Below are 21,634 nucleotides of genomic sequence, written 5' to 3' on the forward strand. Positions count from 1 at the left end.
CTGACTGAATACAAATAGCTTCCTAGTACTGGAAATTATGAGGCTTTTTTGTGTGTGTTTGTGCTTTGCCATGTAACAAATGTGGTTGGTTCCTGGCAGCAACAAACCGTACTTTGCTTGATATCCTTTTTCTTTTGCTATGTATTTTTGTAATGCAGACTATTCAATAAACTCCCTTTTGAACAGCGCTAAGGTATGGTGGGGAAGAGACCCTCCACTAGCCATTTCCTTGCTTTCAAGCCTTTGTGCGGGGTCAGGGGAGGGGTTGCCAATGAGCAAGCGCAACTGTCTTGTGTCAGTTTGTTTTGAGGCGTCACCCTCACATACAAGTGGTTTGTCCTTAGCAGAAGGCTTTGCATGCTTTCTGCAAATTACACAAAACATGTAGGGGCAGATCCTCCGCTCCATTGAACTACCTGACTGCAATGGAACTGTGCTGATTTTACAGGAGCTGACGATCTAGCGCTTAACCTTTCTGGCATGGAACGCCTGGATATTTAGCTTTCCGTGAATTTTGGGAAGTTTGTCTGTATTTCTAGAATGCCTCAGCATACTCTTCTGTTCCATACGTGCACTTGGTCAAGGGCCTACAGTTATCCCCTCTGCTGTGTCAGGCAGATTATTACTATTGTTTTTTTCTTTCCAGAAATACCTGGAAGAGGGTGGTTTCCACTACAAACAGTTTAATTTTTTTTTTTTTTAATCAAGCAGATCTGTGTATAGATAGTTTGTGTGCAAGTCAAGGATTGATTCTGGCCCTAACAACATCAGCAAAACATGCAGTTTGCAAGGCTTTGCCCGTAATGGACCACTTGAGAAGGATCGTCTTCCTCCTGAGATCAGAGGAAATCACGTTTTGCTGCAACAGCAATCAATCCAATTGTAGGAGTTTGGGGTTGGTTTTTTTTACTCCAAAACTTATGCTGGGTGGATTGATAAATTCAATGATCACTTGCCTTTCTGGCCAAGTTAAGCACCTTTCAATAACCTGACGGCCAATGAAAGGCCAAGCTCCAACCTTGCTCTTCTCCAGCGACCACAGGCACTAACAGACAAACCGGGGCTCAGCCTTTGGCATGCTCAGCTGTGCGTTCCTCCCTCGTCCCATCCTCTTCTCTCAAGGCAGCTCCCATTTGGCAGGTGTCAAATAGGCCCGTTCCCCTCTGACTGGCCGCTCAGCTAGAATGCTCTGTTCTCCTCTTCCTCCTCCTTTTCCCATGAAGTGGCTCAGTTCTCTTTGCTACGCTCTTGCGCGGCCTCTCTGGTGACCAGCTGGTGTCCTGCTGTGTTTAATGCCACTCAGTCCACTCTCAACCTCCTTTGTCCAGCAGGCAAGAAACATAACACGCTACTAGGCCAGACAGCACTTGGCCTGTGCCTCTGTTAGCATCGTTGTTGTTATCCCAGTATTGCCACCCCCAAGCACCCAAAAAATCCTAAATCATGCCCTGAAAATCATGAGATTTAAAAAAAATAATACATGTGGGTTTTTTTTAATTAGCTTCTAGGTTCTGAGCTGTTAAGGGTGCACTAGAATGATGTTTTTCTCTGCAACCATGAGGACTAGACACTTTTTTAAAAAAGGAAAACTGAGATTCTGATATAATCCCTTGACTCCTGGAGCTGGTGCTTTGATGTTTTTGTGTGAGACAGATGGTAAAATTCTAAGAATTGGCCACACCAGGAACCCACTGTGCTAGCCTCTGTACACAGTTCTGAACAGCAGGATTTTTCCCATCCTCTCCTGTGCTCTCCATCAATTAGCAAACACCTTATTACTCTTTTCCAAGAATACTTCTGTTGATCTGAGATTGTTTATCCTCCTTTTGGCAGGTGAAAATGCTCTTGTGACCTCACCCAATCAATCACTCACATTCTTTGATTTTTGCCAGCACTTCAGAGACCATCCACAATAATACCAAACTCATTAGCGGAAGCGAGGATTAAAAGATAAATCTTGAGTCTTCACATTTTCAGATGTCTTATCTGCTTATGATCGGACCATACAAAGGTAGGGCACAGGCTAGGAATGTCCCTACGCTAAACAATCACAATTCCAGGTAATATAGTTGTCACGCTTCTCAAATGCCAAATCTAAATTTAACAGTGAGATGGGGTTTATTATTTTTTCATTTGCTATGCAAATCAGAGTGAAGTCATCAGAAGGAACAAAAGAACTGAGGGGAAATGCCGTTCAAAAGGCATTGTGGGCTAATCAAATGTCATTCTTTGTTCAACATTTCGTTTTAAAAAAAAAACCCTCTGTCATCCTCGAACTGCATGAAAACACAAAGTTAGACAAGACAATTCCCCTCTGAGTCTGCAGGAACAGATGCAGAGCTGTATATTATCCGCATACAAATGCTAACCAAGCCTCCATCCATGACTGATGCCAGCAAGAGGCCTCTTATTCTGGAAGTGGCAAAAGGAATGGCGACTAAGAGCAGGAACCTGCGAATCAAGAGGCGAATTCAGATGAAAGCCTGCTCTGTAAATCTCACTGCTGCATTTTAAAATCACTCTTATTGTTAATGACACATTCGGCATTGGTTTGTCGTGACCCCTTTATAGGGAAAGTGGCAGATAAACATTAGAACAACCCGCCTACTGCAGTGCTGATCTATATTGTTGTCCTCGGTTGCACAAACGAACCAAAAGACCTAACAAGTAGCAGCCTGGCCACAAGTCCTCTGAAGCCATCTCCCCACCCCCACGAGGTTTCGGACTGTCTGAGTTCATTAGGGCCAGGCTGAGTCCAGAATTTTATTTGAAATGGTGTTGGTGGATCAGAAGGTAGTGGTCTCTCTGAGTCCATACTGCCCCACAGTTCTGCTGAATGCATTGGGCCCAATTCTCCACACCATTGAGGTGGTGATGCAACATAAAGAAACGGCCCATAGGCTTTTGCTACTGGGGCTGTGAAAATGTACTCCTGCCTATTTCTTGTCATGATAGATTCCACAGCACTGTTTACAAAAGGTTCTACGGTCTGCTAAATTCTACCTACATTCCCCATGCAGTTTTAATTATATAGGGTTTTCATGACTTCCTGTCCTAAACTGGTGCAGTGTGCCATTACACATGTAATGCAACAGCTGCAGCAGGGGTTGTCAGTGGGGCTAGCCGGAAAACTGGAACTCCAGTGTGTGAAACATTTTGAGGTTTCAAAATCTGTTTTTGTTCTGCAGCGGAAAACACAAACAAGAATTGGCAACTCCTGACAAAAAATATTTTGTCCAAAAGTTTACAACCAACTTTGGCGGCAGCAGGAATTGAACCTGGGACCTCTGCTTCTAAAAGTATGACCTTATCCTCCCTGAGCTAAAAGGCATACCTTTGTGCCCCCTTTAGAGGTAAGTGTATTACATTAGTTTGTGTGTTTAGTGTGGGTCTCTATTCAAGGCTCCTATTCAAGCGTATTCCTGCTGTTATTAATTTATTAGGTTCCACATAAAGTTTATTTTCAGATCTTAGGAAGCCCTGACTGGGGTGTTCTCAACATGATGAAATAATCGCAGGAAAACAGCTGTATGTAGGCTGGCTTAGAACTGGCTGTACTGGGAAAATAGCTTGCCAAGCTCCTCAGGCTTTTTAGCCTTCATAGACCAGGGTTATTTTAAGTGTTTGTTGAGGGGGAAAGGCTGTCGAGAGCTGGAGCGGCCAAGAAGAGGTCAGAGCGGATGGAGATCTGATGTCTCAGAGGGGCTTAAAATTACTGAGCTGAGAACGGGCTGTGGGAAGATGGGGAGAGGCCTAGACTGATTGTAGTGGGGAGAGAGCAACAATGTGACTTCTTTGGACATGTTTGGCTGCTGTGGTGATAAGCATCCTAGAAACATTTCCTCTGCTTCCACCTCTGGGGGAAATGAGCTGGGGCTGCCATCAAGGGCTGCAGAGAGGCAGGAGAGGCCACGCAGGCCCCTTCTCCTGATGTCGGGAGCCCCAGTGCACTGGTAAGAGTGTTGTCCTCCACTAACAGGAGGACCAGCCCTAGCGACCAGCAAAGGGGCCGTGACACTCCCCAGGAGTGAGGAACCTCGCTTAGCATGAGGAAGCCATGGGTCAGGCACTGCCTTCCTGCTCTGCAGCCCCATTCTCCCTTCACAGGTTAGCGACAGGCACACTCCAACCTCCGAGCGTTCCCCTGGGGCGCCCAGCCCCAGATCCACTGGATACTCGCAGAATTCCCGGATTCTCTGCTCCCGAAGGACAGCACCCCCCAGCTGGCCAGTTACACCATCGGTCACAGCTCTGCGTAACACCCAGCACTTGGACGCATTTAGAGTAAAACCCGGTATGAGTTTATTTATCAAAGAAGAGAGATGCCAGTGGAAACAAAGGGCTACATACAATTACATCATAACTTGCATACTAGAGCCTAAACTTAACTGACAAGACATTCCCCTATCTCAGAAAGGTTAACTCACCCAACGTTTCTCTCCCAGCATCTAACAGCCAGCCGGGCTGTGCTCCTACGTTCATAAGACAAGCCAGCTGGCAGCTTGTCTCCTGGCTGAAGGATAGCACGGTTTCCCTTTGCAACCCCAGATATATCAAAACAGTCCTTTGATCGTTAAACCGAACCCCCTCCTGCTGTGTGTTCCTCTCGATAGATTTTGCAATTTCTTAATCTTGTTAAGCTGGTGGCTCAGAATGCAAAGAGGCCTTCATTGTGCAGTATACAATACACAATTTGCATTTAACCAGACAGATAGATAAGCATCTCCTGCCTGTCTGAAATGACCGTGTTTGTCACCCCCAGTGACCTGCTTTAACTCACAGACTTTAAGAACATAATTTCCAGTCTAGGCACATAACTCCTTCAATATCATCCTTGCCTACCTTTTGCAATGGTTCTGACAACCCGTGGGCCACTAGCTTCCTTTAGTGAATTATTATGCATATAACTGAGCTAGGGATCCCTGTAACTCTCTATGCACCCACTGTGCGCTCCACCAATTGGCATCAAGAAATGCCTGGGTCACAGAGGCTGGAGGGGAAGCTAGACATATTGAGTAGCTAGAATGGGTTGCTTCCATCTCCACTGGGCCTGAAGCCATCTCTGTGGGTTGGGCAGTGATAGGGCACATTGGATAGTGGGGAGAGAGGGAGAATATGGTTTAGGACTGTTTATATTGTAAGCTTGTCAGGGCAGGGGCAGGGCCTACCCATGTGTTTGCACTGCACCTGGCACAACAGGGCCCTGATCATGACCGAGAGCTCTGGAATATCAATGCATTGCTGTAACAACAATTAAACAAATGAAATCAGAGAGTGACAAAGACTCGTAGCAGCATCCCTCAAAGATCAAGATAGGAAGGAAAGTATGGGACAAGGCAGGGCGTGGGAATAAGGTTAAAGAAAGTCTGATGGGAAGGAAATGAATTATTTATTCAGAAGCCCTTACACAAATGTACCAGATGAATGAACTCGGAATCACCATGCTTTTTTCTAGCTTGCCAGTGGAGCAAACGTTCTGTGGCCTTCCTAGGGCCTGATCTTGCAAACTCTTACACCCCTGTGTAAAATTATTCCACCAGAGTCAATGGGTCTCACTTCGGAATGAAGTTATATGTTCATGTGAATGGCTGTAGGTTCGAGCCCCTCGTTTAGACTGGCCGTTACAGCAGACAGCACGTCGCTATCACATGGCAAAGTTGGCACATCTAGAGAAAATGAAAGGTTGTGTTAAAAAAAAAAAAAACAAACAAACAAACAAAAAAAACCCACCGCCTTCCTGAGGTTTAAAAAGCAATTGTGAGCTGACAATTGCATTATGGCTTAGGAGGAAAGTATCATTAATGACTATCTCAGTAGTGAGATTTGCACTAAATCTCCTCTTTTTGATGTACTTCTGAGTAGGTATCTTGAAGTCCCACTTCCTCCCTCATGTTCAAATCAGTAAATACCTATTCCACTTGGGCTTTCAGTTTAAAATAGAATTTCTCCAATAGCATGCCGTTCTGTGTCACGGATGCGATATTAGGGAAGGAATCTGTCTCAAACTGCAGCAGAAGAAACAGCCGATTCTTATTAAAAGTTTAAGCTTAAAAGAAAGAAAAGACCTGCATGTGGATTTTATGTGTGCTAATGCATTCTGTTAGATGACACCTGGTACTGTGTAAGTGAATGGTAGCAGCATGTAACTACAAAAAGAAGAACAGGAGTACTTGTGGCACCTTAGAGACTAACAAATTTATTAGAGCATAAGCTTTCGTGGACTACAGCCCACTTCTTCGGATGCATATAGAATGGAACATATAATGAGGAGATATATATACACACATACAGAGAGCATAAACAGGTGGGAGTTGTCTTACCAACTCTGAGAGGCCAATTAATTAAGAGAAAAAAAGCTTTTGAAGTGATAATCAAGCTAGCCCAGTACAGACAGTGTGATAAGAAGTGTGAGAGTACTTACAAGGGGAGATAGAGTCAACGTTTGTAATGGCTCAGCCATTCCCAGTCCTTATTCAAACCGGAGTTGATTGTGTCTAGTTTGCATATCAAGTAACTGCATTTCACAGGACCAAGTAAATACAATACCATGAAACTGCATAGGAATTGCATCTTTCCTGCAGCTCCTTTGGTAATTGCTTTTAGTGACAATCATAAGAACATAAGAACGGCCGTACTGTGTCAGACCAAAAGTCCATCTAGCCCAGTATCCTGTCTTCCGACAGTGGCCAATGCCAGGGCCCCAGAGGGAATGAACAGAACAGGTAATCATCAAGTGATCCAGACCCTGTTGCCCACTCCCAGCCTCTGGCAAACAGAGCCTAGGGACACCATCCCTACCCATTTTGGCTAATAGCCATTGATGGACCTATCCTCCATGAACTTATCTAGCTCCTTTTTGAACCCTGTTATAGTCTTGGTCTTCATGCAATCATGTGATGACAACATTATTTAGGAAACAGAAATAGCTCTATGTTTTTCCTGGGATTTTTCCCTTCTCCTGCTTTGGAATCTCTTAGCAGGGACACCTGCATCCATACAGAATCCCAATCCAGGATCAGGGCTTTTGTTTGTTTAATTAGCTATTGAAATATCATGTTTGGAAAGATGCCCAATGCTCTAAAAGATGAAGTCCTTTAACCCCAGAACAGAAGAAGCACAGGCAGTGGTTAGTATAAGCCACCCCATTCCCCACACTACCTTGCTGATACTCGTGAACCCTGGCGGACCAGCTATGGAGTTTGAGAAGGCCTGTCGCTCAGGTTCCATGCCTGTTCAGTCCTCTGCCTTTCTGCACCTGATGCCTTTATAGGTGCTAATTCCTGCCAGGTGAGGTGGTTGTTTTGTGACTGGGGAGATGGGGGAAACAGCTCTACTAGGAATAGAACTAAAAGCTGGAGCTAATTTCACACAGGCACCTGAGCAGCTGTCCAATGGACTCTATGAATCACATGTTAATAACCTTTGGTCACTGCTGACCTGGGCTGAATTTAAGCCTCCCATGCAGGGGATAGAATCCAGGGACCTTTCTCAACCCCAAGAGCCACCTTGGTTCTTGCATGTGAATTTCCTACCACTATCTAGAACCGGCTCTCTGATATAATCAAATAATTTCACGTGATGCTAATGTAGCTTCTTCCCATGGCCAGCCAAATGAGCGTAAGTGGGGAGATTCCAGGAGTGAATTCCAAAGAGTGGCCAAGCATTTAGTTGTGTGATTCCCATTAGAGTTATTGGAGCTTTATCATTATACAGTGCCAGGAAAATGTGGCCTCTGCAAGAGATCATAGGCAATGTGAGCACTAAATGTCCCCAAGTCATGATCCTGGTACCTTCTGATACAATTGTCACAATACCCCTGCTCAGGTCTTCAGTAGGAAATTAACCTCAGAGGCAGAAGCGTGACTCTTTATTGCTGGAGCAGCAAACAGGTCCAGTGGCAGAGGGTCTCATGTTGTGATCGTATAGTTGTTAGTACGCTGCATTGTGCTCACCTTGGCTTGAATCGGAGTCAAGGCAACCTTTTCATCGGCTCCAGACTTGGCACTTGCCTCTTCCCAGCCATGAGCCACGAAAAAGGCTCTTTCTTTAACAAGCACTCGGGGCAGTTCTCTGACGTGTGTAACGCAAGAGGTCAGACAAGATGATCACAACTGTCCCTTCTGTCCTTGGAATCTATGACTCTAAAGGACGGGCTCCATAGCAAGGGGGCGAGTAGTGAGCTCATAACCTTCTTTACATGCTCAAGACACTAGAGGGGGATAAAGACACACCTGGCCAGTAGGTTACTACAATACTTCTGTTCCTGGGTTTCTCTAGTAATATATTTACACAAGGCTTCAGTGTAAAATGGGTCTTTAAGCACCCCTCACCCTATCACGCCCATCCAGGCTGGTACTATATGTCACGTTTTGCTATTTGCTTACATTCTCTGTTTTTAATGCTACCTGTTGAAGACAGACCTTTGACAGGATGTTCTGTCAGGTTTGACCATTGTGTCAACGGACGTCCTCACGGTGGCAAAGCCTGGGAACAAATCCTCCCCCGACAGGAACGCTCCACTGAATATTTCCCTCAGTGCCAACGAGAGAGGCCAGGAGGACGTGACAATGCCAGCACTGTTGGCTCCTCACGCATAGCAGCATTCTGAGCTCGTTGCTCACGGGGAAAGCGGGTTTCTAATGCCTTGGCTGCCTTCCTATCATTTCTGTGGCTCCATGCCTTCCCCTTCTGGAGCCCTGCACACGTTTTCATGCTCAAATGGGCCTGCACAAAGCTTTCTCACTGTGACATTGTCACCACATGGCGCCTTTTGAATTTTCAAAGTGAATCATTAACAGCCATTGGGCTGGCTGTAGGCAGCAGCTTTAAACCGAGGCGATTTAGGGATAATCAGGGGGTGCGGGAGGGGCACTTTCCTTTCCTGAATTTTTGAACATGGCTGAAAATCCCTAAAATGGATGCGGGTGGGGGTTGGCTTAAAATCAACTAGATGCTTATGTACAGATACTTTCCATGAATTTTGGTTTCATCGAAAGTCCCAATTTTCCATCTGAAAAAAAGTTTTGATGGAAAATTTTCAACCAGCACTACAGCCAATGAGACATTCACACCACTCAATGCACCTTGTCCCAGTATGGGATGAGTGCCACACCAACGGTGAATTGACAGTGCGGGGTGGGACGGGCGAGCTGTGCATAGGAGAGAGGGTGCTGTGAAATGCTCTGAACAAGGTAGGACGGTTTAAGGCTATTTCTATGGTAACAAGCATAGCCAATGTAATCATGCCACGGGCGTGGAATTCCATTCCCAGTTCTGCGGCAGGTCCCCTGGAGGAAGTCACGTAGGCCCAGATCCTTAATGGTATAGAGGTGCCAAACTCCCATGGGCATTCAGAAAACTCATATGGGAGTTTGGCACCTACATACCTTTAAGGATCTGGACTTCAGTCTCTCTATGCTTCAGCTGCCCACCTGTAGCATGGGAATGAGAGAGCTTCCTGACCTCCCTGACCTGTAAGGCTAAATCCATTAATGCCTATGAAGCACTTACCACCTATGGTGATGAGGGCTGTATGGTTATTTAGATATAAGAAGGCAGCATTGAGGAGGAGAGAGCTGACATGGGCGTGGGACGTTCTGTGGCTCTGTTCTAGAGAAGAAACGGTGCTGGTAGAAGAAAAGGAAACCTTGGGTCCCAAACCAATTTACTTGTTTGAGCTGTAAAGAGATTCCATTTGGAGGTGGAAAGTGGATGCCGTTGGGCCTAGCAGATTATCAGAACACCTTGTGTCGGGTTCAAAAGGACCTTGGCAGTGTCCGGATCAGATTTTTAAATCTCTTTTTTCTATATTTGGCTAACTTATTAACAACACCTTCCCACCTCCCCAAGATGCAGTCTATCTCCACTGTGAACGTGTGCTTCTCCCTCCGGAACTTTGGGGGAAACACGGCAGAATTGTCGGTATCTTGGCATTTCCTTGTTCCTAAGCAAAGAGACACTCCACTCCTCCGGCACTGATCTGGAAACCTATAGGATTTACGTCTCTCTTTCTACTTCCTGCGGGGACAATGGGCATGATCCAAAGGCCATTGAAATGAACAGACAGCATAGTGTTTATGTTACATATGGCTGCAATGTTGAAAGCTATGTTCTTCCTACTTCACAGCTTTTCCTGCAATTCAGGAAGGATATTTTGCTGATTTTTTAAAAAAAATATTGACTGCTTTCTTTTTATGAATCCAAACATTGTGAAGTTAGCTAAATGAGTGGGACCTGTGTAGTCATGTGGTATCTGAGCACCCCCCAAGCATGAATGAGTATAACCGCGCCACCCTCTATGAGGTGAGGAACTGTTACTGTTCCCATTTCACAGATAGAAACGGCATGGCTTGTCCAAGCTCACACAGGGAATCGGTAGCAGATGAAGGAATTGAATGCAGTTCTCCTGAGCCCACGTCCAGTGGCTTGAACCTTAAACCCATCCTTCCTCTGTATTCACCAGCAAATAGGACTTTGGAAAACAAACCTGCCTTTTCAGTTATCTGGACACACAAAACATGGGCTGTAAAGTAGGCAGAGCAAATTCAAACGTTTTTAAAATGTGGCAAAATATTAACGTTTTTAGGCTGAAATCAACCTTTATTTTCCAGCTATTGAGGGTCAGACTCTACCATCCTTACTCACATTCAGGAGAACCTTCCTTCGGGAGTAATCCCATTCATTTCAATTTGGCTTTACTTGCAGAGTAAGGTATTTCTCAGGGGGAGCGAGTGCAAGTGGCTGACTCTTGTCCTAATTGATCATTATGGAGGATGAGCTGACGCTGCTATTTTAATATCACTGACATTACAGGATAGGAACCTCTATACAGAGCCACACAAACTCCAACACTGACAACTTCTATAATGGTCCCTCCACGGTCTTCTGCTTTTAAGTTGTTTTTTAGGGTTGGCCTAACTTGCAAAATTGTATTCCTGTTGTTGAACATTTAGTGGCTGAAGGCCTCAGCAGGTTTAAAATAAACAAAAGGAAGTATTTCTTCACACAACACACAGTCAATCTGTGGAACTCCTTGCCAGAGGATATTGTGAAAGCCAAGACCATAACAGGGTTCAAACAAGAACTAGATAAATTCATGGAGGATAGATCCATCAATGGCTATTAGCCAGGATGGATAGGAATGGTGTCCCTAACCTTTGTTTGCCAGAGGCTGGGAATGGGTGACAGGGGATGGATCACTTGATGATTACCTGTTCTGTTCATTCCCTCTGAAGCACCTGGCATTGACCATTGTCGGAGGACAGAATACTGAGCTAGATGGACCTTTGGTCTGACCCAGTATGGCCGTTCTTATGTTCTTGTGTTCATGCTGGACCACATTGTGTGAAGCACTGTGCAGACATCTAACAAATGACATTAACTGTCGAGTCTCTGCTCCCTAGCAATACTGCAGCGGCTGATGCTTTGAGCTTCCGCTATTAGGACAAGTTCAGCCCATCCAGAAGAAAACAGATTTTTTTTTCTACAGCAGTAGGGGATTGAGGGAGCTAGCTGGGGCTGACCTCTTTCCTCCCAGAGCTCAGATCTTCCCCCCGCCCCGTAGCCTAATGCTACCTGGGGAACCCTCCTGGGAATTAGAGCCAGGACCCCTGGGAAGAAAGCAACTCCCTCCAGAAGCAAACATGGACAGATCCAGGGTCCCTCCCCTTTGACATCAGAGATGGTCCAGTGGTAAGGGTGCTAGCCGAAGACATGGGGATACAGTTAAACTCTCTACAGGCCCACCGGCCAAGGGTCTCGGAGCCCAAGGAGGAACAGATACACTGCTATTTTGAGTGCTAGCGTGTGAGCCTGGGTCAGCAGGCAGGGCTCTGAGATTCACTGCCATAAGATTATTTTTTTTACAGTGTAGCTGTACCCTTGGAAACGTGAGTGCAATTCCATACTCCACAAACCCCTTGGGGGACCTTGGGCAACCAACTTAGCTGATTCGTGCCTCAGTTTCCCCATCTGTAAAACGGCAATAATACCACCTTCGGAGGGGTTGTGAGGACAAATCCATTAAAGATTGTGAAGTACTCAGATACTGTGGTGATGGGGCCACATACATACAGGTAGAAAGATAGAAATCAGTGGATAGACCTGCATGAAACTAAGTAACACAGCAGCGAAGAAACGTTTGTAGGCTTAAAAAAAATTCCATTTGATTTACATATCTCAGCTGGATATCCCCCAGGCATCTTTTAGTGCCGTTGCTTGCCGATCAGCCATTGCCTGCAGATGGCTTAGACAGAGACACAACTGTGCAAAAGGTTGTTACTTGCGTCTCGGTTTTTTGGCATTTAAAATAGTCGATGAAAATTATTATTTTCTTTCTGCAGCACCTGGCTGTGCTGCTCCATGGTGGCTGTGCTGCTCGGATAATTTTATTTCAAAGATAATGAACTGTAGATAGTCTGTGGAATGGTTTAATATGTTATCTTCAAAGCGAACTCCTTATACATTCCAGTCCCTAGACAGCCTGGGACTATTAGGTCGTTCTAAGTTGAATACATTACATGAAAACCTCTCCTGTTTCAAGGCTGTGCAAAGGTGAAATCAGATACAAAACCATTAGATTTAAGGACCAGGCTTTTTCCAGCTCTTAAACAGACATATAACAATCCCCTGGCTCCTCACCTCAAGGGCTTGGCTTCTCTTAATTGCTGTTTCTATGTGTATTTGTAACTGGGTTCATGCTTGAAAACAGGCTTCTCTTTTGTGCTCTGAGAGTGTATAACACCATATACCTACCTGGTTAACAGAGATCTCTCCCAGAGAAAGAGTGACAGGTTGATTATTGAGGTTTTAATTGGATTTTCAAGGTCATTTAGAATTGTTAGTTAATTAGGTGGCTGATGAGAATAGAGAACCCTACAGCAGACTCGGCGCTCGGAAATACTTCTAGGCTGGAATTCAGTCTCTGCAGCAACCCAGCTAAAGGCCTACACACCACCTAAATCCTCAAAATAGGTCTGAAATTACGCCCGTCCTTTGGAGTGGCCCCTCTATGCTGGAGTGAGTTTCACCCCCACACTAGACCCTCAGCTGGCGGAAATTAGCGTAAGAACATAAGAATGGCCATACCAGGTCAGACCAATGGTCCATCTAGCCCAGTATCCAGTGGCCAATGCCAGGTGCTTCAAAGGGAATGAACAGAACAGGCAATCATCGAGTGATCCATCCATCCATTGACAGCAATGGGTCGCAGTCCAGTACCTTAACCATAAGACGATCCCTCTTCTGCATGTCCCCCTGGGGGGAGGGATAGCTCAGTGGTTTGAGCATTGGCCTGCTAAACCCAGGGTTGTGAGTTCAATCCTTGAGGGGGCCACTTAGGGATCTGGGGCAAAATCAGTACTTGGTCCTGCTAGTGAAGGCAGGGGGCTGGACTCGATGACCTTTCAAGGTCCCTTCCAGTTCTAGGAGATGGGATATCTCCATTAATAATAATAAATGTCTGCCGTAACCATTCTACAGCTAGGATGGTGTCTCAGGCTACATCTACATTGCACTGTAGACCTGGGTCTGTGGGACCTGGGCTTGTGGACACGGCGTTTCCAAGCCCATGCTTGAGCATCCACACTGCATTGTAGACCTGGGTTTACAATTGCGGGACCCAGGTCTCACAGTCAAGCTAACGTGTCCCTTCTGACGCGGGTCTGCGGCTTGAGCTATGTCCACTCAGCAAAATGCCAGTATTTGGACTTGAGTCACACGGGGCCCCAGGCTCTGATCCGCTCTCTTCAGCAGGGTCTAGGACCTGGGTCCTGAGCGCTTGCTGACCAGAGTCAGACTGATTTGTGTGTGAACAGAAGGGGCACTTGGGCTCAAACCTGATACAGAGCCTGGGCTTAGTGTGCCTATGTTACACAACCCTTTTCATTTCGCACCATTAGCAGTTGAGACGCCATGCACAGACGCCTGGCGTCGGGGTGAGGAATAAGGCGGAGGGAGTTTAACTCTTCTAGAAGTATTTTAGCAGAATGGTTAATCCCTTAAAATGTAGCACCGATATTGTCAGCACCGATAAATTCATTAAAACTACTCATCTACATTTCAACCTGTGACTTATACAGGGGGAAATAACACTTTAAAATATGTTTTTTAAAAAAAATGAGTTCCTGGGTGTCCCTTAGCTTTGTGCCATTGTTTAACAAGCGCATATATTTAATCAATGAAATCATCCACTTGTAATTAACTACTAGGAAACATCATCCTTGTCAACTGACCTTTCTGTTTGATGGGACAAATATAATTACATTGTCCCTTCCATTTGGTTTAGCAAACAACCAGAAAATGTTCTTTAATAAACTGCTACATTGAGATGGCAGTTTATGGTGGTTTAAAAGAATGTTTAATCTTAGTTAATTAATACTGTCTAATCTACCAGAACTAATGAACTTTCCACTACAATAGTAGGTCACGGCCATTGTCTTCAATGACACACAAACATTACTAGTTGCAAATCCATCAGAATTTAAATGACACAGGATAGAAGTCAATGTTGACGTTTACTAAGTGTATTTTTTTTTAATGTTTGTTCATTTCCCTATAATGACATAGTAGGGATAAGAAACATGCTGACCAAGCTGGTATTCTGTAGCTCCACAGGAAACCGCCAACGTGGGACCCTTGCCAACGTACGGGAATAACGCACTGAGATGGTCAATCTATAACACAGTGAAATTATCAATCATGATAATTAATTAGTATTATTAATTATTATGAGTATTTACTATTTGGATTACAGTTATGCCCCAACTGACAGCAGGGTCCCCAGCGTGCTAGGCACTGGACAAACACATCATAAGACAGCTTTCAGCACCAGAGAGCTGCCAGTCTAAACAGCCAAGACAGATGGGAGGGGAAACTGAGCCACGGAGCGATGCTGAGACTTGCCCGGAGTCAGACAGCAGATCAGTGATAGATCTGGAATTTGAACCCATTTCTCTTGATTCCTAGTATAGACTAATGAACAGTCCACTAGACCACCCTGCCACCCCACTAGCTGTCAACTGTACTTGAGCCTATATGTTTCCTCATCTTTATTAACAGAGGCTAAAACCCTGATCCTGCAGCTGGCTCCATGGGGGACAAAACTCCCACACCACAGATCCAGTTGCTGGACTAGGGCCTGATAACTCTACCCACTACTCTGTCTCCTACAAAATTCAACACTCTTATTTATTGAGAGAATTATTACGGAGTTCTGTAACTGGAAAGGAGCAGGATGATGTCCTTGTAGCATCTGAGGATGAGGAAGTACCTTCTTGTCCATTAGGAACAAAGGAGGATGTTAAACATGTAGCAGGCATAAACATCTATAAATCAGCAGGCCTGGATAACTTGTACCTAAGAGTTCTAAAAGAGCTGGCTGAGGAGATCTAGCCCACTGATGTTAATTTTTAATAAATAATGGAATACCAGGGAAATTTCAGAAGACTGGAAGTATGCTAATATTTTGCCGATATTCAATTGGGTTAACCCAGGTAACTACATGCCGGTTAGCCTGACATCAATCCCATGCATAGTAATGAAAGCTGATATGGGATTCGATTAATAAAGAATAAGGAATACAATGGCAGTCAGCATGGTTTTGTGGAAAATTGGTCTTGTCAAACAAACCTGATTTGGTTGATAAAGATAACTACGTAGATGTAATGTAGTTGGACTTTTGTAAGCATTTGACTAGGCACCCCATGATAGTCCAATTAAAAAAATAACACTCTATCAATAAAGCATGTTACATGGAGTAAGCACTGGACAGCTGACAAATGTCAAAGAGTAGTTGTCAATGAGAATCACTATCCAATGGGGATGTATAGCATGGCAGGCACTCACCGCTGCTGCACCTCCTGCAGGTCGTCCAGGAATTAGCTCAGTTCCAGCCTCGAAGCACCTCCTGCTGGCCAGTGTCTTCCTCCCAGTGCCTGCTTCCTCCTGATCGCCACCATTTATAGCATTTCAGGCCCCGCGTCCCTCCTGGACCCCAGTGCCCCTTACCTTGGGGTGCTGCCCCACAGCAGTGCCCCCACACTTTGGGTCTCCCCTTCCCTGGGGAACCCCAATCCCCTAAGCCCACCTCATCTCAGTAACCCACTGCCAGTTCTCATCTAGTCCCTTCCCTCATGGGCAAAATGCAGTCTGAAGTAGCCACTCATCGGCCAGGGGTCTTGGACCTGATGCCTTTCCAGCCCCAGCTGCCTCTTTGCAGCCCTAGTACCTCTCCTGGCCTTTAGCAAGGCCTCAGTTGGGGACTCACCACGCCAGAGTTCCTCAGCTCTTCCTGCCTTTCCCCCAGCCCTGCTCTGCCCCAGGTACCCTGCTTGCTCTCCTAGGCAGCCTGGTCCTCTCTGCTCCCCAGCTAAAACAAGAGTCTTCTCACACTCTCCCAGCCTGCCCTTTTATCAGGGCCAGCTGTGCCCTAATTGGGTGTAACCACGCCTGTGGCTTACTTACCAAAGCAGCCTCCTTTGGTTGCTTTTAACCCCTTTCTAATCGGAGTGGGGTAACCAACCTGCTACAGGATGTTTCTAGTGGGGTTCTGAATTGATCAGTACTATGCCCAATGCTAGTCAACGTTGTCATGAATGATCTGGAAATATAAAAATCATGGCTGATTAAATTTGTGGCTGTGCCGGTGTGTAGAAACCCCACACCGGAAGTGAAGGGGTTAAAGAGCAATGCTGGGCCCAGATGGCCCTGCCCAGCACCTACAGAGCATGCTCCAGCTGAAGGTGGATCTTAAAAGGGGGGAAAGGCAGGGCAAGGAGACAGACCCAGAAAGCTGCTGAAGGAGGATGCTACAGAAACCTTTTCCTGGTAGCAAGAGCTGGCCTGCTCAGCCCAAAGAGGCTGAAGATTCAGTTGTTCTCCTTTTCTTTGCAACAGTGACAGACTGTAGGACTTTGAGGGGGCAGTGAGTGGGAGAAAGGGGCCTAAGGAGGCAGCCATAAGGCACTGCACATTTTTGCTTCTCACGCGGCCCTAGGCTGGGGTCCACTGGTGTGGGAGAGCCAGAGCGCCACTACCAGCCACCTTTGTTAAGGAGGGCACAAAACCCCTGTCTTCCAGTCTCCCCCTTGGGAGACTCTACGGCTGGGACTGAACAGCTGCGGGGGTCACTAAACAGACTGAAGGTCCTCCTTTCCCACCTCAGGGAAGGCCTGGCACCCGATATATTCCTTGGGACGCTGTTACCCCGGAGAGGGATACGGCTAATCGGCGAACTGAGCGGAGAGTTGGGTCAACACCACAGGATGCGACAGGGGCCAGTGAGAGACAGTAGAGAGGGGATAGGTAGAGTCAGAGAACCCTAACCACTAGGACACACTGCCAGTGAGCGCTGTCCATCCCCGGCTGACACAAAGATTGGTGGAGTGGCAAATAACGATGGCAGACAGGGCAGTCAGACAGAACAATCTGGATCACTTAGAAAGCCAGGCCCATTCAAACCAAATGTGTTTTAACACAGCCAAATGCAAAGTTATCCATCTAGGAACAAGGATTGCAGGCCATACCTACAGCATGGCGGACTCAGAAGAGTTAGGGGTCATAGTGGAGAGGTAACCGAACCTGAGCTCCCAGGCAATGCTAGGGCAAGAAGTGATAATGTGATCCTAGGAGGTATAAACGGGATAGTAGTAAGCAGGAGTACGGAGATGATTTTACCGCTGTATATGGCCAGGCTGAGACTGATAATGAAATACTGTGCACCATTCTGGTGTCCTTATTTTTACAAGGATGTTGGAAAATTGGAGTGGGTGCAGGAAAGAGCCACAAAAATTATTTGAGGACTGAAGAAAATGATTCACAGTGAGAGACTTAAAAAGCTAAGTCTGATTAGCTTAGGGCTTGTCTACATTACCCGCAGGATCGAAAGACAGCGATCGATCCAGTGAGGGGTCAATTTATCGGGTCTAGTCTAGACGCAATAAATCAACCCCCGAGCGCCCTCCCGTCGACTCCAGTACTCCACCAGGGCGAGAGGCGCAGGTGAAGTCGACAGGAGACACTGCAGTAAGTAAAGTAAAGTAAAGTACGTCAACTTCAGATAGGTTATTCACTAGCTGAAGTTGCATAACTTAGATGGAGTTCCACACCGTCCCCCAATGAAGACCACGCCTTAGCCAGAAAGACAACTAAGCGGTGACTTAATTTCAGTATGTTGATACCTTCACAGGGAGAAAATACCGGCTGTGGAAGGACTCTTCAATCTACTAGAGACAGGCAGAATAAGAAGCAGTTGGAAGCTGAAGCCAGACAATTTAAAATTAGAATTTAGGCACAGATTTTTAACAATGAGGATGATTAAGCATTGGCAGAAACTACTGAGGGAAACAGTGGAGTCTCCATTTCTTAATGTCTTCCAATCTGATGCCTTTATGGAAGATGCTTTGGTCAACCACAAATCAATACAGAGGGAAGTGGGTGAAACTTAGGGGATGTCTACACTGCAGTTAGACACCCACTGCTGGCCCATGCCAGCTGACTCAGGCTAACAAGGCTCAGGTTGTTTAATTGTGGTGTAGACATTTGGGCTCAGGCTGCAGCCCGAGCTCTGGGACCCCCCGACCTTGTGGAGTCCTAGATCCTGGGCTCCAGACCAAGCCCAAACATCAGCACCATAGTTAAACAGCCCCTCACCCCAAGCCCCGTGAGCAAGAGACAGCTGGCCTGTGATATGCAGGAAGCTAGACTAGATGATCTAATGGTCCCTTCTGCCCTGAAATTCTAGGTATCTATGAGTGCGTAATGCACATGCTTAAGTTCTATTGAAGTCAATGGGTCAGAATCATGATTTAAGTGCTTTCCAGAGCTGAACCCTTGATGACTATTGAAACGCTCTGGATGTAGCTGAGGTATTGGCTGTTCAGCTATCATTGCTCATATGAATCCATGAAATACGATTATTTATCACTTGTATTACCATCACCCCCCATTGTGCAAGGCGCTGTACAAACACAGGAAATGAAGACCATACTTGTCATGCCACTTTTTGGCCCTATTATGAATCTGAAGATTTTTTTGATAGGGAGGAATTTAAAAATGGACCATCTGGCTTGGCTGAAGTAAGCACCTTTACATATTCTGTAAACAGAAATTATGGGCTTAATCCAGGTATTACTGGGTGGAATTCTCTGGCCTGTGTTATACAGGAGGTTAGATTAGATGACCCCAATGGACCTTTCTGGCCCTAACACATATGACTGTGTGCAAAACAAATGTCACCTGTATTGAACTGGCAGGCTAAAGAAAAAAAAACTCTTCTTGCAAGATTTCCAGCCAAGTTTTGTAGACCTACAATAAATAAACACCCAAATCCTTTCAGCCAAGTGCTTTTCTTCACTCAAAGCTGTGAACCTTAAAACTTTGCCCATCTCTTGTTGATGTTCATCTGCTTAAACACCTCTCCAATTACTAGACACAAATATATAGCAGATGCAAACTCGATGAAATTAGGTTCTGGACCAGTTTGTGAGAAACGTGAATATTTGGAACCTTTCAGCCAGTTGGTTTTATGATTCTTTTCCCCATTAAAACTCTTTTCCTGGCAAACAGAATATTCTCTACTGGATTTGGCTTGTGCAATAAAATAACTCGTTAGCAGAATTACATAAGTGCCCGTGGCTATTTATTTGCAGTCATGAATATAAGGTAGGATCAGAAGCTAAAATAGGGAAAAGGCAAGTTAAAAATTACTTAGACAAGTTAGATGTCTTCAAGTCACCAGGGCCTGATGAAATGCATCCTAAAATACTCCAGGAGCTGACTGAGGAGATATCTGAGCCATTAGCAGTTATCTTTGAAAAGTCCTGGAAGACTGGAGAGATTCCAGAAGACTGGAAAAGGGCAAATAAGGTGCCAATCTATTAAAAGGGGAATAAGGATAAACCGGAGAATTACAGATCTGTGCGCTTAACTTCAGTACCTGGAAAAACAATGAAGCAAGTAATTAAGCAATCAATTTACAAACACCTAGAAGATAATAAGGTGATAAGTAACAGTCAGCATGGATTTGTGAATAAAAAATTGTGTCAAACCAACCTAATAGCTTACTTTGACATGGTAACAAGCCTTGTGGATAGGGGGGAAGTGATAAACATGGTATATCTTGACTTTACTAAAGCTTTTAATACTCTCTTGCATGACCTCCTCATAAACAAACTAGGGAATACACCTAGATGGAGCTACTATAAGGTGGGTGCAGAACTGGTTGGAAAACCATTCCCAGAGCGTAGTTGTCAGTGGTTCACAGTCAAGCTGGAAGGGCATATCAAATGGGGTCCCACAGGAATCAGTTCTGGGTCCAGTTCTGTTCAATATCGTCCTCAGTGATTTAAATAATGGCGTAGAGAGTACACTTATAAAGTTTGCAGATGATACCAAGCTAGGAGAGGTTGTAAGTGCTTTAGAGGACATGATTAAAATTCAACATGATCTGGACAAACTGGAGAAATGGTCTGAAGTAAATAGGATGACATTCAGTAAGGACAAATGCAAAGTACTGCACTTAGAAGGAACAATCAGTTGCACACATACAAAATGGGAAATGACTGCCTAGGAAGTAGTACTGCAGAAAGGGATCTGGTGCACGACAGGCTAAATATGAGTCAACAGTGTAACATTGTTGCAAAGAAAGCAAACATCATTCTGGGATGTATTAGCAGGAGTGTTGTAAGCAAGACAAGAGGAGTAATTCTTCTGCTCTACTCTGTGCTGATTAGGCCTCAACTGGAGTATTGTGTCCAGTTCTGGGTGCCACAATTCAGGAAAGATGTGAACAAATTGGAGAAAATCATTTTTGTTGGTCTTTTCTGGACTAAAGGTCTAGAAAACATGACCTATGAGGGAAGATTGAAAAAAATGGGTTTGTTTAGTCTGGAGAAGAGAAGACTGAGAGGGGATATAACAGTTTTCAAGTACATAAAAGGTTGTTACAAGGAGGAGGGAGGAAAATTGCTCTTCTTAGCCTCTGAGGATAGGACTAGAAGCAAATTGCAGCAAGGGAGGTTTTGGTTGGACATTAGGAAAAACTTCCTAACTGTCAGAGTGATTAAGCACTAGAAGAAATTGCCTAGGGAGGTTGTGGAATCTCCATCATTGGAGATTTTTAAGAGCAGGTTGGACAAACACCTGTCAGGGATGGTCTAGATAATACTTAGTCCTGCCAGGAGTGCAGGGGACTGAACTAGATGACCTCTTGAGGTCCCTTCCAGTCCTATGATTCTATGATTTTTAAGAGCAGGTTAGACAAACATCTGTCAGGGATGGTATAGATCAGTTTTTCTCAACCAGGGGTACACATACTGCTGGGGGTACGCAGAGGTCTTCCAGGGGTACATTAACTCCTCTAGAAATTTGCCTAGTTTTACAACAGGCTACATAAAAATCACTAGTGAAGTCAGTACAAACTAAAATTTCATACCATGACTTGTTTATACTGCTCTGTATACGGCACACTGAAATGTAAGTACAATATTTATATTCCAGTGGATTTATTTTGTAACTATATGGTAAAAATTAGAAAGCAATTGTTCAGTAACAGGGTGCTTGCCACTTTTGTATTTTTATGTCTGATTTTGTTAGCAAGTAATTTTTAAGTGAGGTGAAACTTGGGGGTGTGCAAGAC

General features: G+C 45.1%; 1 long non-coding RNA gene across 1 annotated transcript in view; it reads left to right on the forward strand.

Annotated features, from left to right (window-relative positions):
- The first annotated feature begins 1,765 nt into the window (after positions 1-1,765).
- The window catches only part of LOC117877103, a 60,879-nt gene continuing 41,010 nt past the window's right edge, over positions 1,766-21,634 (forward strand). Inside the window, exons 1-2 of the long non-coding RNA XR_004645608.1 lie at positions 1,766-2,011; positions 3,189-3,353. This is a non-coding gene — a long non-coding RNA (uncharacterized LOC117877103). The remainder of the gene's footprint in view (positions 2,012-3,188; positions 3,354-21,634) is intronic.

Source organism: Trachemys scripta, chromosome 4 (assembly GCF_013100865.1).
Source record: "Trachemys scripta elegans isolate TJP31775 chromosome 4, CAS_Tse_1.0, whole genome shotgun sequence".
In the NCBI taxonomy this organism is placed as follows: Eukaryota; Metazoa; Chordata; order Testudines; family Emydidae; genus Trachemys; species Trachemys scripta.